The 13,649-nt window shown below is 45.0% G+C and overlaps 1 non-coding gene across 1 annotated transcript; it reads right to left on the bottom strand.

Moving 5' to 3' along the window:
• Window positions 1-10,788: 10,788 nt before the first annotated feature.
• LOC129404548 (U6 spliceosomal RNA) lies at window positions 10,789-10,897 on the bottom strand. Its single transcript, XR_008629945.1, has one exon. It is a non-coding gene; the product is annotated as a U6 spliceosomal RNA (small nuclear RNA).
• Between the last annotated feature and the right edge of the window lie 2,752 nt (window positions 10,898-13,649).

Here is a 13,649-nt window from a genome sequence, read left to right as displayed (position 1 = left end):
ACACCCGAGCGGGGGAGCGGAGGATTCTGGGAGTGGTAGTCCTGGGCGGCCCCGGCGGGCGGCAGCGCCTTTCTCGGCGCCCCGGAGGCATTGTGGGAATTGTAGTCCAGACGCGTGGTAATGAGTGGGCGGGGCCTCTCGCCGACCGAGAATCATGGGAAGAGACCCGGCGAGGGGGAAGGGCGCACCTGGGGAAAGGCACAGGCGCTTTGACGTAAATTGCGGGAGCTAGCTTTATTCCCCCAAATCCATTTGTTTCTTTTTCCTTTTCTTGTATTCTTATATCTTAAATCCTAGAACAGTATCTCCAGGATGAAGACATGAATATTCTTTTAAAGTCTGGGATACAGTGGGCACGTAAATACTTGTTGGAAGAATGAATGACTTACACATTCTATTCCTATGATTCTACGGCCCTGTCACTCAGCATCTCGTCGCCCTTCACGCCAGTAACCACGGCACACGTCACCTAGGATCCGGAAGGTTTTAAAACGTGCTCAAGACCATAGTGCTTGTAAGGGGTTAAGGTGCTTGCCTTGCATACCTCTAGCCAACCCTTCTAATTCCAGCGACACCTTTGGTTCCCACAAGTTCCACAGGAGTCACTCCCCAGCCCAGAGCCAGGATCAGCCCTCTGGGCACCGCTAGGTGTGACCCCCAATTTTTCCCTACCCTGAAAAAAAAAAAAGTCTAAATAGTGTTAAAGTGCGGCCAGGGGATGTGACTCAAGAGGAAGAGTATACACACACACATACACACACACACTGAGTGGTCCCCAGGCACCATTGGTAGTTGTCCTGCTGGTTCCCACAACAGTTTTTAAATTAACAAGCAAAATAAAGTAACTACTGTTTCATTTTGAGGCCAGATCCCGTGTTTGCTGGACATACTGTGTGGTGCAGGGGATCAAACTAAGGCTTCCACGTGCCAGGCATGCCTTCCAACTCACTGCCCCACCAAAAAACAATTAATACTGTTATGGGAAGAATTTATTTTGTTTGTTTGTTGGGAGGGGAAGAATTTCTAAACAAGGGGCTGGAGTGATAGCCCAGCGAAGCCGACCCAGGTTCAAATCCCAGCATTCCATACGGTCCCCTGAGCACCGCCAGGGGTAATTCCTGAGTGCAGAGCCAGGAGTAACCCCTGTGCATTGCCGGGTGTGACCCAAAAAGAAAAAAAAAATTAATTCTAAACAATTTGGCTATGATTGCTTATCAAAATGTATTACAAATCATGATACAATGGAAAGGGAACCAATTCAAAGATTCATTTTTTGAAAAAGTTGTATACAGGGGCTGGAGTGATAGCACAGCGGGTAGGGCGTTTGCCTTGCACGCGGCCGACCCGGGTTCAAATCCCAGCATCCCATATGGTCCCCTGAGCACCGCCAGGGGTGATTCCTGAGTGCATGAGCCAGGAGTGACCCCTGTGCATTGCCAGGTGTGACCCAAAAAGCAAAAAAAAAAAAAGAGTTGTATACAGACATTTTATTTCTAGAACTAGAAATTTAAAATCAGACACTGCATGATTCCCCCCCCACTTCGAACCCCCACTGGGAATGATCCCTGAGCACAAAGTAACTCTTAAGGAATGCTGGATGTGATGCCAAAACAAAAACAAACGTTTTTTAAAAATTAAAGTTTACCATCCAACCCCATTAGAAAATGGGGCAAAGAAATGAACAGAAAGTTTCCCAAGGAAGAGATACGAATGGCCAAAAGGCACATGAAAAAATGCTCTGCATCACTAATAATCAGGGAGATGCAGATCAAAACAACCATGAGATACCACCTCACACCTCAGAGAATAGCACACATCCAAAAGAACAAAAGCAACTGCTGTCGGCAAGGATATGGGGAGAAAGGGACCCTTCTATACTGCTGGTAGGAATGCCGACTGGTTCCCTTTGGAAAACAATATGGACGATTCTCAAAAAATTAGAAATTGAGCTCCCATTTGACCCAGCAGTACCACTGCTGGGAATATATCCCGGAGAAGCAAAAAAGTATAGTTGAAACGACATCTGCACTTATATGTTCATCGCAGCACTGTTTACAATAGCCAGAATCTAGCAGATTTCCACTACCTCCACTACCCAGCCACCGACACGCTCCAGGCCACTTTCCCAACACTCGGGCCGAACCTCACACATGAGTGACACCCCACAGAACTAGGTAAAGCAGAACTATGTGACCTTGGGCTCCAGGCTCAATGAGACCCAGAAACAGAGATCCTCTGCCTGCCTCCCCCAATCTCCGGAGACATGGGAATCGCACCCAGATGACCCACCCTACCGGTGCCATATAAATACTTCATTGGCAGACCACCACTACCTCCACTACCCAGCCACCGCCATGCTCCAGGCCGCTTTTCAGAGTGAGAGGCCTCAAAGCTGCCACACGACACATCATAAGACACTTAATACCCATTTTCCATAATTACCGCACCATATTTGATGGGTAGTGGAGGTAGTGGAGGTCTGCCAATGAGGTATATTATCTGTGTCCTTGTCAGTAAGATAGCATTATATCTTCTCAGGTTTTATCAGTATTGTTGCAAATGGCAAGACTTCATCTTTGCTATACCTGGATCATATTTCAGTGTGTGTACATGTGCGAGAGAATGTATCTTGGCTCTTATATCTAACTAATGCTACAATGAAAAGAGTAGATACATACGTATTCCTTTTGCAAATTAATGCTTTTGTTCTCTTTGACTAAACACCCCAAAATGGAATAGGTAGATCATAAGGTAGTTCTATACTCAATTGGGACTGGAGTGTTAGTACAACAAGTGAGGTACTTGCTTTGCATGCACCTAGACTCAATCCCCAGCATCCCATATGGTCCCCCAAGCACCACAGGAGTAATTCCTGGGTGCAGATGCAGGAGTAAGCCCTGAGCATCGCCAGGTGTGGCCCCAAAACAAAAACAAAATAACCAAAAATAAAGTGAAGGAAAAAAGGAAAAAAGGAAGGAAGGAGGGAAGGAGGGAAGGAAGGAAGAAGGAAGGAAGGAAGGAAGGAAGGAAGGAAGGAAGGAAGGAAGGAAGGAAGGAAGGAAGGAAGGAAGGAAGGAAGGAAGGAAGGAAGGAAGGAAGGAAGGTAAGTTCTATATTTAGCTTCTCTAGGACACTCCATTGTGTTTTTCTTTTTTGGGTCACACCCAGCGGTACTCAGCATTACTCCTGGCTTTGTACGCAGGAATCACTCCTGGTGGTGCTCGGGGGACCATATGGGATGCTGGGAATTGAACCCAGCTTGGCCACGTGCAAGGCAAACGTCCTACCCACTGTGCTATCTCACCAGCTCCTTCATAATATTTTTCATAATGCTTGCACCAGATTACAGTCTGACAGTGTTAATCAGAATTTTTAGAAGAAAATAAAAAGTATCTTTAAACTCAATGTCCAAATAATCTTTTTATTTTTTCATGAACAGACCTACACCAGGCAGGGCAACTGACTTGCATGTAACCAACCCAGGTTCAATCCCTGGCACCTCTAATGATTCCCTGAGTCCCACCAAGAGTGAGCAAAGAGCCAGGAGTAAGTCCTCAGTATTGAGTGTGGCTTCCAAGCCAAGAAAAAAAATTTAAAAGTACTGAAAAGGGCCAGAGATATAGTAGAGGTGTTTAGGCTCTTGCCTTGCACGTGGTTCCAACTCTAGTTCAATCCCTGCTATCGATATGGTCTTCTGAGCACCTCCAAGAGTGATCCCTGAACACAGAACCAGGAGTAGCCACTGTGCACTGGAAGATGTAGCCCAGTCTTCCCTCCAAAAAAAAAAAAATGCTGTAGAGACAGTACAGGGATTAAGGTCTTTTTGCTTTACAAGTTGCAGGCTCCAACTTGACCCTAGAACTCCGTCTGGTCCCCCAGGACTCACTTGAGCACAGAGCCAGGGGTAAACCCTTAGAATCAACAGGTATGGCAGAAAAGATAGGATATGGGTTAAAATGCATGTACTATTTTTTAGTGAAACAAGATAGTTTTTATTGAACAAAACTTAAAAAGATGTGAGGGGAGAAAGAGAGAAAATGGGTTTTCAAGAGAGAACAGAGGGGGACAGAGGGATAACACCGTGGGTAGGCACTTGCCTTGCACGTAGCCAACCCAGGGTTCGATTCCCAGCATCCCATATGGTCCCCTGAGCCTCCCTGGAGTGATTCCTAGTGCAGCGGCAGGAGTAATCCCTGAGCATCACTCGGTATCACCTAAGAATAGAAAGGGGAAAAAATGGAAAGAGAGAACACAGGATTCCCCAGGGTGTACAAAGCAAGCAAAGAGACACAGAGAAAGAGAATGAGATTTATGTTCAAGGGAGAACACTGAATTGACAGAGCAAGCCAAGGCACGTGTCTTGAATGTTTTCAACCTCAATTTGATTCCAGGCACCACAGGCTCCTCAAGTCACTGCAGGGTCTAACCCATGAGCATCACTTGATTCAGCCAGAATTCTGCCCTAAGGTCACTAAGGTAAACCACACTCCAATCAAGGAGAATTGCTTTCACGGATCCTCAGGTCTCCTGAGCACTGCTTGGGAGATACGCCGCTCCTAGTAAAGTAGTACACGTAGAAGGTTAGACATTGAAGTTAAATAGGAATGTTCGGTGAAGAAGGCGCTTGGATTGCAGGCAGCCAACCCCAGTTCAATCCCCGAGCACAGAGTCAGGAGTGAGCCCCCAGCACCGCTGGGTGTGCCCACCCACAAAAAGGGAAAACAGAGAACTATCCCTCTTGCCACACAAGTTCCTTTCTCCAAATAATATCACTTTTAATACTACATTATTATTTTATCTTAAAAATGCATGCACCTATTTGTACAGACATTGTGAGATGATCTTCCGTGTGATATTTTCTTTGTCCAGTGTCCCTGCACTGATGCATTTCCTACTCAGATAAATCTGAAAGAAAACTGGACTTATTACAGTCTAGAAGCAAAGATAATGCCTGGAGGATTTGTTTGTTTCGTTTCCTTGGGGGTGGGAGCAACTTTTGGCTGTGCTCAGGCTTACTCCTGTCTCTGTGCTCAGGGATCAAACCTTGGTTAGTTGCATGAACCTAGCACAGGATTCTATATAAATTTTCTGCCTTAAGGCCAATAAATAATGCAAATGGTAAGGAGCTTGCCTGGCAAGGGGCTGACCCAGGTTCAATACTCCATACGGTCCCCTGAAAACCACCAAGAGGGACTCCTGAGCACTGAGCCAGGAATGATCCCAAATGCCTCTGCCAAAGAGAAATATTCTACTCTTAAATGATCGCTTTCTTTCTTCAATTAATCTTGGGATTTCTTATCTTATTTTTAATTTGGGGGTGTTTGAGACCACAGCCGCCAATTCTCAGGCATTACTCCTGGCTCTATACTCAGGAATCACTCCCGTGAACCCGGGGGACCACCGGGATGTGATGGAACCTGGTTGGTCACATCCAAGATGGGTAAGCATTTTAGCTACTGTATTATCTCTCTGCCCCCTAGTGGTGATATTTCAATCACTTGCAGTATTTGTTTTCACAGACTATACCACAATAAATGACCTGATGAGATTTCCAGTGTGCACACGTGTGAATGGATCAGCCAGGGTCCTAGAGCTGGATCTGTATCATGGGACAAGAGTGTGGTTTTTTAGGAGGTCAAGAATTTTGTAGTCAAGTGGATGGGCATGAAAAGTTTCATGCTGAGTGAAATGAGTCAGAAAGAGAGAGACAGACATAGAAAGATTGCACTCATCTATGGTATATAGAATAACAGAGTGGGAGACTAACACCCAAGAACTGTAGAAATAAGTACCAGGAGGTTGACTCCATGGCTTCGAGGCTGGCCTCACGTTCCGGGGAAAGGTCAACTCAGAGAAGCGATCACCAACTACATTGTAGTCGAAGGCCATGTGGGGGAAGGGAGTTGCGGGCTGAATGAGGGCTAGAGACTGAGCACAGCGGCCACTCAACACCTTTATTGCAAACCACAACAGCTAATTAGAGAGAGAAAACAGAAGGGAATGCCTTGCCACAGTGGCAGGGTGGGGTGGGGGGGAGATGGGATTGGGAGGGACACTGGGTTTACGGGTGGTGGAGAATGGGCACTGGTGAAGGGATGGGTTCCAAACTTTGTATGAGGGAAGTATAAGCACAAAAGTGTATAAATCTGTAACTGTACCCTCACGGTGATTCTCTAATTAAAAATAAATAAATTAAAAAAAAAAGAGTGTGGTTTTTTTTATTATTGTTGTTGTTGTTATTATTATTATTATTAAATTTATTATTTTGGCCATCCCCGACTTGCTCAGGCTTACTCCTGACTCTGCGCTCAGGGATCACTGCTCCCAGGGCTTGGGGGGAACACATGCGGTGCCAGGAGTCGACAGGGGTTGACATGGGTCAGCAGCATGCAAAGCAGTCTCCTACCACTGTACTATCTGCCTGACTCAAGCGTACTGCGCATGTGTGTCTGTGTGTTTTGTTTCTGCTGCCTTTTTTTGTTTGTTTGTTTTTGAGGCACACTGATGGTGCTCAGGGCTTCCTCCTGGCTCTGTGCTCTTCCTGGTAGGGCTCAGGGACTACCAGGGATCAAACCTGGATCATCTGCATGCAAGACTAGCTCCCTACCCACTGTACTATCTTTCCGGCCCGTGTATGATATATATCACTGTATCACTGTCATCCCTTTGTTCATCGATTTGCTCAAGCGGGCACCAGTAACGTCTTCATTCGTCCTAGCCCTGAGATTTTAGCAGCCTCTCTTTACTTGTCCTTCCCAGCAGTGCCACATTGGAGGCTCTTTCAGGGTCAGGGGAATGAGACCCATCATTGCTACTGTTTTTGGCATATCGAATATGCCACGGGAAGCTTGCCAGACTCTGCCGTGCAAATTAAATTGTTTATTTACTGTCCTTTATTTATTGTGTATGTATTTATTTAATTTTTCACTTTGTCTAATGGATCACACCTATTGCTCTCAGGGGCTATTGCATGCAGTGTCAGGGAAGCATGCAATGCCAGAAAATGAACCTAGGCTTCACACAGGCCAAGCATGCTTGGCAACTCTCTGGGTTCGTGGTTTTTTTATTTTAAAAAATTATCATTTGAATTCATGTAAGGATGGCCTCTTGGGCTCTAACAGAAGGAGATGGGGAGTGCCCATAACACCTTCTCTCCAATGACATGCCCCAGAGACTTTTCAGGAAAGCCTAGACCATGGATGAAGAAATGATGGAAAGTTATTTGAAATGTCTGATGGGGGGGGGGACTGCATTTGATACAGGCAATTCAGGGGATTATAATAGTGGAGGGTTAAAATGTAGTTTTTAAAAAGTGGACAATTCCTGTTCTTACATCTGTTTGTAAAGGAAACCATAATGTCTTTAAATTACTCTTCTGTAAATAGATTACCTTTTTTTTTGCATTGTTTCCCCTTGCTATAATATCTGGTGTACTTAAGTTCAAATCAGCGCATCGATTCTGGGGGTAATTAAAAAAAATCTTTCGTCTTATCTTTTTATTCTTTGACTTCTAACACTCTCACACAGCCCTAATATATAACGTTGGTTGTCAAGGGGATTGTACTTTTATCCAGTTTCATTTCCTAAATTCAGCTTCCCAGTAATGTTTAGAATCTTGTGGAAATGTTTAGTTTTATCACAGACCCTGTCATAAACTCTGTACATTAATGTATTAGGGTCAAAAAGAGACACAAAAATCTGCCATATTGTCAGTTTCCAGTGCAGACTTTAATTTTTTTTAATTAACAGCATTGAGAAGGAAAATATTACTGCATGTTATAGCTAAGTTGTTAAAGTTTTAAAGGCTTATTTGAGGCAGACCTCACTATTATGCACGCTGGTGATTTAACATTGTCCCTAAGTATTCTGTTTCTCCTGCATTGGATGCTGTCCAACAAAGCTTTTGTTTTGATATAAATTTGACTAGGCTTGTCCACAGATACAGTAATTATTTGTGGTTTAAGGTTTTAAACTCTTGGTGTTTAAGATTTCAAAGGAAAAACCTTTACATTTCTTTAGTTTGATACAGATTATTGGTTGAGTTAGAAGATGGTATGTGTAGAATCTCAGTCTTTTAGATTTGCTTTATGCTGTATACAGAATTCTGGGGTGACATACAGCACTTTCTATGCACCAGTACTTACTTTCATTCCTTGTGGCATGTTTATTTTTTAGTGTTTTCATAGCACAGCGGGTAGGGCATTTGCCTTGCACCTTGCTGACCTGGGTTCCTTCATCCCTCTTGGAGAGCCCAGAAAGCTACCAAGAGTATCCTGCCCACACAGCAGAGCCTGGCAAGTTACCCGTGGTGTATTTGATACGCCAAGTCTCACAATGGAGACATTACTGGTTCCCGCTCGAGCAAATTGATGAGCAACGGGATGACAGTGACAGTGATACAGTGATACATTTCCTTCAGGAAGCCAATGATTCCATGGAGTAAATAATTTAAAAAGGCTGAATTTTAAGCTATAGTAGCAGAGAATTGATTTCATCTTAATAATTGCTGAATTTATATATACACACACATATTTTCGTAACTATAACTTAAGCTCTCAGGGAGCTCAGCAAGCTACCGAGAGTATCCCGCCCACATGGCAGGGCCTGGCAAGCAACCCACAGCGAATTCAATATGCCAAAAAGTGTAACAACAAGTCTCACAATGGAGACGTTACTGGTGCCCGCTCGAGCAAATCGATGAACAGGACGACAGTGCTACAGTGCTACAGAATTAATGTATTTTTAAATTTTCATCAAAGTTATCTATGTGCGGGTTTCAAGAGACTATGAATTCTACATATTTGTTTTAAAAAGAAAAGAAATAGAAAAAATATAAAGCAGTCCCTGCACCCCCAACATTATTATGCAGTTCAAAGTTCCTTAAGCTGAGTCACTGTCACTGTCATCCTGTCTTCCAGAGATAATCACTTTAAATTCTTTCAGTTGCTTCCATACTTCTCAACAGTTTCCTTTCATTGCTTCTCGATTCCCCTCCCCCACTCTCTCTCTGAGCAGCTGTGATGGAAGGGGAGCACTGAGCTTGTTCTCAGCACCTCAACATGAGCGTCCATCTATCCATCTGTCCATCCATTCTTCTATTCTAGTTAGATTGCAACTTCAGAGATTGCATTATTTGTTTTTTTTTTTAACTTTTTCTTTTCTTTTTGGGTCACACCCGGTGATGCACAGGGGTTACTCCTGGTTCTGCACTCAGGAATTTCTCCTGGCAGTGCTCAGGGGCCATGTGGGATGCTGGGAATCGAACCCGGGTCAGAGCGTGCAAGGCAAACGCCCTACCCTCTGTGCTATCGCTCCAGCCCCAGAGATTACATTATTTGTTGTTTGGGTTTTGGGTCACACCTGGCTGTGTTGGTGTGTACTCCTAACCCTGTGCATGTTGGCAGTGCTCAGGAGACCCTATGTGGTAGGGATCAAACCCAGATCAGCTTCAAGCTGGGTAATCCTCTGACTCGCTGCACTATCTCTGCAGCCCCAAGAGATTATATTATTATGCAGTTCAAATTTTCTTAAACTGAGTCACTGTCACTGTCACTGTCATCCTGTTACTCATCAATTTGTTCAAGCGGGAACTAGTAACATCTCCATTGTGAGACTTGCTGTTACTGTTTTTGGCATATTGAATATACCATGGGTAGCTTGCCAGTATCTATCTGTCATATGGGCAGGATATTCTCGGTAGCTTGCCGGGCTCTTCCAGAGGGGCGGAGGAATCGAACCCGGGTTGGCCACGTGCAAGGCAAATGCCCTACCCACTGTGCTATCGCTCCAGCCCAGTAAATTTCTTTTGCTAAACCACTATTTTTTTTATGAAGTTGATAATTGCCTTATTTTTTCATTTGCTCAGTGTTTTTTTCCCTTCCCCCTAACATACCAGCATGTTCAACCCCAATTCTCCACCGTCCATCTTAATCTCCCATTGTCCTGGAACATGTGTAGTTATCTCTCCATTTGCTCTGCAGAAATCGCTTCTGGGGTTTCCTGATGAACTCTATTTTTGTTTTGTTTTGTTTGGGGCCACACCAGGCATTGCTCAGGGCTCACTCCTGGCTCTGCACTCAGGAATCATTCCTGATGGTGCTCGGGGACCCTAGGGGACCATACGGGATGCTGGTGATTGAACCTTGGGTTGGCTGAGTGCAAGGCAAGTGCCCTCCCAACCGTGCTGTCTCTCTGGATCTCTATTGTACTCTACAATAGGTACTCGCTGGGAGTGAGTAAGGACCTTGAGACAATGTTGGAGGGAAGTAAATAATCTGAGGATGTGGTATTGGAACAATCTATGCAGGAAAATCTCAGAAGCAATATCATTAATTAGAGAGAGAGAGAGAGAGAGAGAGAGCGGGAGAGAGAGAGAGAGAGGACCCATACCTAGCAGTGTTCGGGGGTTAAGCCTAGTTTTGTGCTTCAGAACCACTATTTTTATTTATTTATTTATTTTTTAAATTTTTCAAACAGTAGGGGCCGGAGCGATAGCACAGTGGGTAGGGTGTTCGCCTTGCACGCGGCCGACCTGGATTCGATCCCCGGCATCCCATATGGTCCCCCAAACACTGCCAGGAGTAATTCCTGAGTGCAAAGCCAGGAGTAAGCCCTGAGTATCGCTGGGTGTGACCCAAAAGGCAAAAAAAAAAAAAATTCAAACAGTAGTTCACAATAACTGATTCCATTCAATATTTCAACATCAACCCCACCACCATTACACCATTCCACAATCTTTATTTCGAGTTTTCGCACTACCACCCAAGCCTGCCCCAAAGGCAGATGCTGAATAATTTATTTTGTATTGTTGGCTGGAGCGTGTCATCTTTGTGCAGGGACCATGCTAATCTTCTCTGTGTAGTTCCAATTTTATTATATGTGCTGCTGAACTGAGGACTGGAGCAATAGCACTGGAGTAGGGCGTTTGCCTTGTACGCGGTAGACCCAGGTTCGATTCCTCCGTCTGACTCGGAGAGTCCGACAAACTACCGAGAGTATCTGGCCTTCACAGCAGAGCCTGGCAAGCTACCTGTGGCATATTCGATATGCCAAAAACAGTAACAACAAGTCTCACAAAGGAGACATTACTGGTGCCCACTGGAGCAAATCAATGACGGTGATACAGTGATACAGTGTTATAAATAATTGACTAATAATGATCCAAAAAGACTTCCTTAGAGGAAACTCTTGGTGGTATTCAGGGAACCATATGGGTTCCCAGGCTCTGAACCACTGTTCAAAAGTTCAGCCACATTCAAGGCAAGCCCCTAATCTCTGTACACTCTCTCCAGCCCCAGAAAAATCTTTCCATGAAGCAGCTACATCTCCAGTGTCAGAGACCTTCACATGACGTTGTGGGTCATCCGTTGGATTGTGAAGTTTTTTTTGCAGGGAGGAAGTTTGGTGGCCACACCTGGCAGTGCTCGGGGCTTACTCCTGATTCTGCTCTCAGAGCTCACTCCTAGTGTGGTTAGGAGACCACATGAGGTGCCGGGGATTGAATCTGAGTCGGCTGTGTGTAAGGCACACAGCTTACCTGCTGTACCATTGATCCAGCCCAGATGGTGAGTTTTATAACATTTTCAAGTAATCTGTTGTAACCGTGACTGTCCAAGGCATGTCCTCTTGCTTCTCCAACTTTTTCTCTGTCACACAGCGATGGGAGAACCCAGCCCCGGGGAAATCAACCCGAGATCAGCTGAGTGTGGAACGTGGGAGTGTGTTGCAGGCATATCTGTAGGAGCTTTGGCTCTTCAGGCCTGCTGATAGGAATTGCTTCAGAGACGTTCCTACCCCATCATGCTGTCTCTCCCAAAGCGGAGACATGAAGGTCCAGGTCAAAGGTTACCAGGGGAGAAGAGCGTGTCTCCTGCTACCTGGCCACAGAGGAGGTCACTCAGGACACTTCTGACACCAGAAGTGTGTGGGATTTCCCTCAAGTGGCTCCAGTTCTCCATGACACCAGCTGCATATACTACATTGGAACTCAAGGTGACACCGTGTTCGTGGACAGTGTCACCTCCATACCAGAGACCTCTCCCTACAGTGCTTGGTACCTAGTCTGGGTACCTCCCTGTGCTTCTGAGCTGTCACCTGAGCTTCCCATGAGCCCCTTCTCAGGTTCAATTAGTTTGCCAGAGTCATTCATAAAACTCAGGAAACACTGAGTTTGCATCTAAGAATGCTACAGTTTATTTAACTGTTTAATAGAGTTGGCCAGTCTATTAGCAGCCAGATGAAGAGGCACATGGGCCAGAGAGAGAGAGAGAGAGAGAGAGAGAGAGAGAGAGAGAGAGAGAGAGAGAGAGAGAGAGAGAGCACAACAGGAAGCAGGAAGCCTGGATTTGATCCCTAGCTCTTTTAGGAGTGATCCTTGAACCCAGAGCCAGGAGTAAGTGTGTCCCAACCAGCACCAAAACAAAATCCTCTGAGAGCACTGGAGGGCGAGTCTGCAAGGGACGTGCCCATGGGTTATCTGTCTGGGAGATTTCCTGCAAAACCATGGGACCAGTATTCCTTAATTGAATCAGATTTCTCCGAGAAATGACACTAGTCATTTAAATTGAAGTAAAATTGTCTGATCTTATCCCACTAGCAAGAGAGTAGTCAAACACTGCACCTATCATTAGAACTTGCAGGGACAGAATTGCCCAAAAGAGGCAGGTAAGCTCGTTGTAGCTGGGAGAGAATTAATATGTCCATTTTACTTTATTGCTCAAAGGCCACTAAGATACTTTTTAGGTAGGCTATACCCAGTGTGTTCAGGGTTTATTCCTGGCTCTGTGCTCAGGAATTTCTCTTAGCAGTGCTCTGAGGACCATAGGTGGTGCTGGGGATTTAAACCATGATCTGCTGCATGCAAGGCAAACACTTTCACCCCTGTTCTGTCTCTTGGGCCCCTACCTGTTTATTTTTTTTTTAATCAAGCAGTGATCTAGGGTCTGTATCCCCCAAGAATTGCTGTTAACATTTCTTTCATTCTGTTACTTTAGACAAATGACTACAGTAATCAAAGCCCTCCACAGCTCAGTCTATACTCATAAGGTCTTCACTCTACAAATACTGTGTACTATTAAGTAGAGAATACGACTGTTTTGCTGGTTCTTTATGCTCACAATCTGTCAACAGCTGATGCATGCGGAACCACCTCCTGCTATCAATTGTGCTACTTCTAGAAGGAAGAAATAATTCCATTTCTGTTACGGGCTGGTCTTTGACCAGCAGGATCCATCACGAAAAGAAATAGCATCAGAGCAGCTAAACTAGAAATGAAAACTCGACCAAAGCGCCCTGTATATGTGCTGGGCTACTGAATTTGCATCCTGTGTCTCTTGGGCCTCTCCTTCAGCCCTTCACAATTGGATTCCCAGATACTAAGTTCATCATTTATCTAATACTTGCTTAAAAAGAGAATTTTAAAACCTTTCTTTTTTCTTGCATATTTGAGTCACAGCTGGCGATGCACAGGGGTTACTCCTGGCTCTGCACTCATGAATTACTCCTGGCGGTACTCGAGCAACCATCTGTGATGCTGGGAATTGAACCCGGGTTGGCCGCGTCAGCCACATGCAAGGCAAATGCCCTACCCACTGTGCTATCACTCCAGTCCCATATACAGAATAAACTTTCAGATACAAAATTATCTCCCT

The sequence above is a fragment of the Sorex araneus genome, chromosome 4 (genome assembly GCF_027595985.1).
Source record: "Sorex araneus isolate mSorAra2 chromosome 4, mSorAra2.pri, whole genome shotgun sequence".
In the NCBI taxonomy this organism is placed as follows: Eukaryota; Metazoa; Chordata; class Mammalia; order Eulipotyphla; family Soricidae; genus Sorex; species Sorex araneus.
This window is presented reverse-complemented; position numbering and strand designations above follow the sequence as displayed.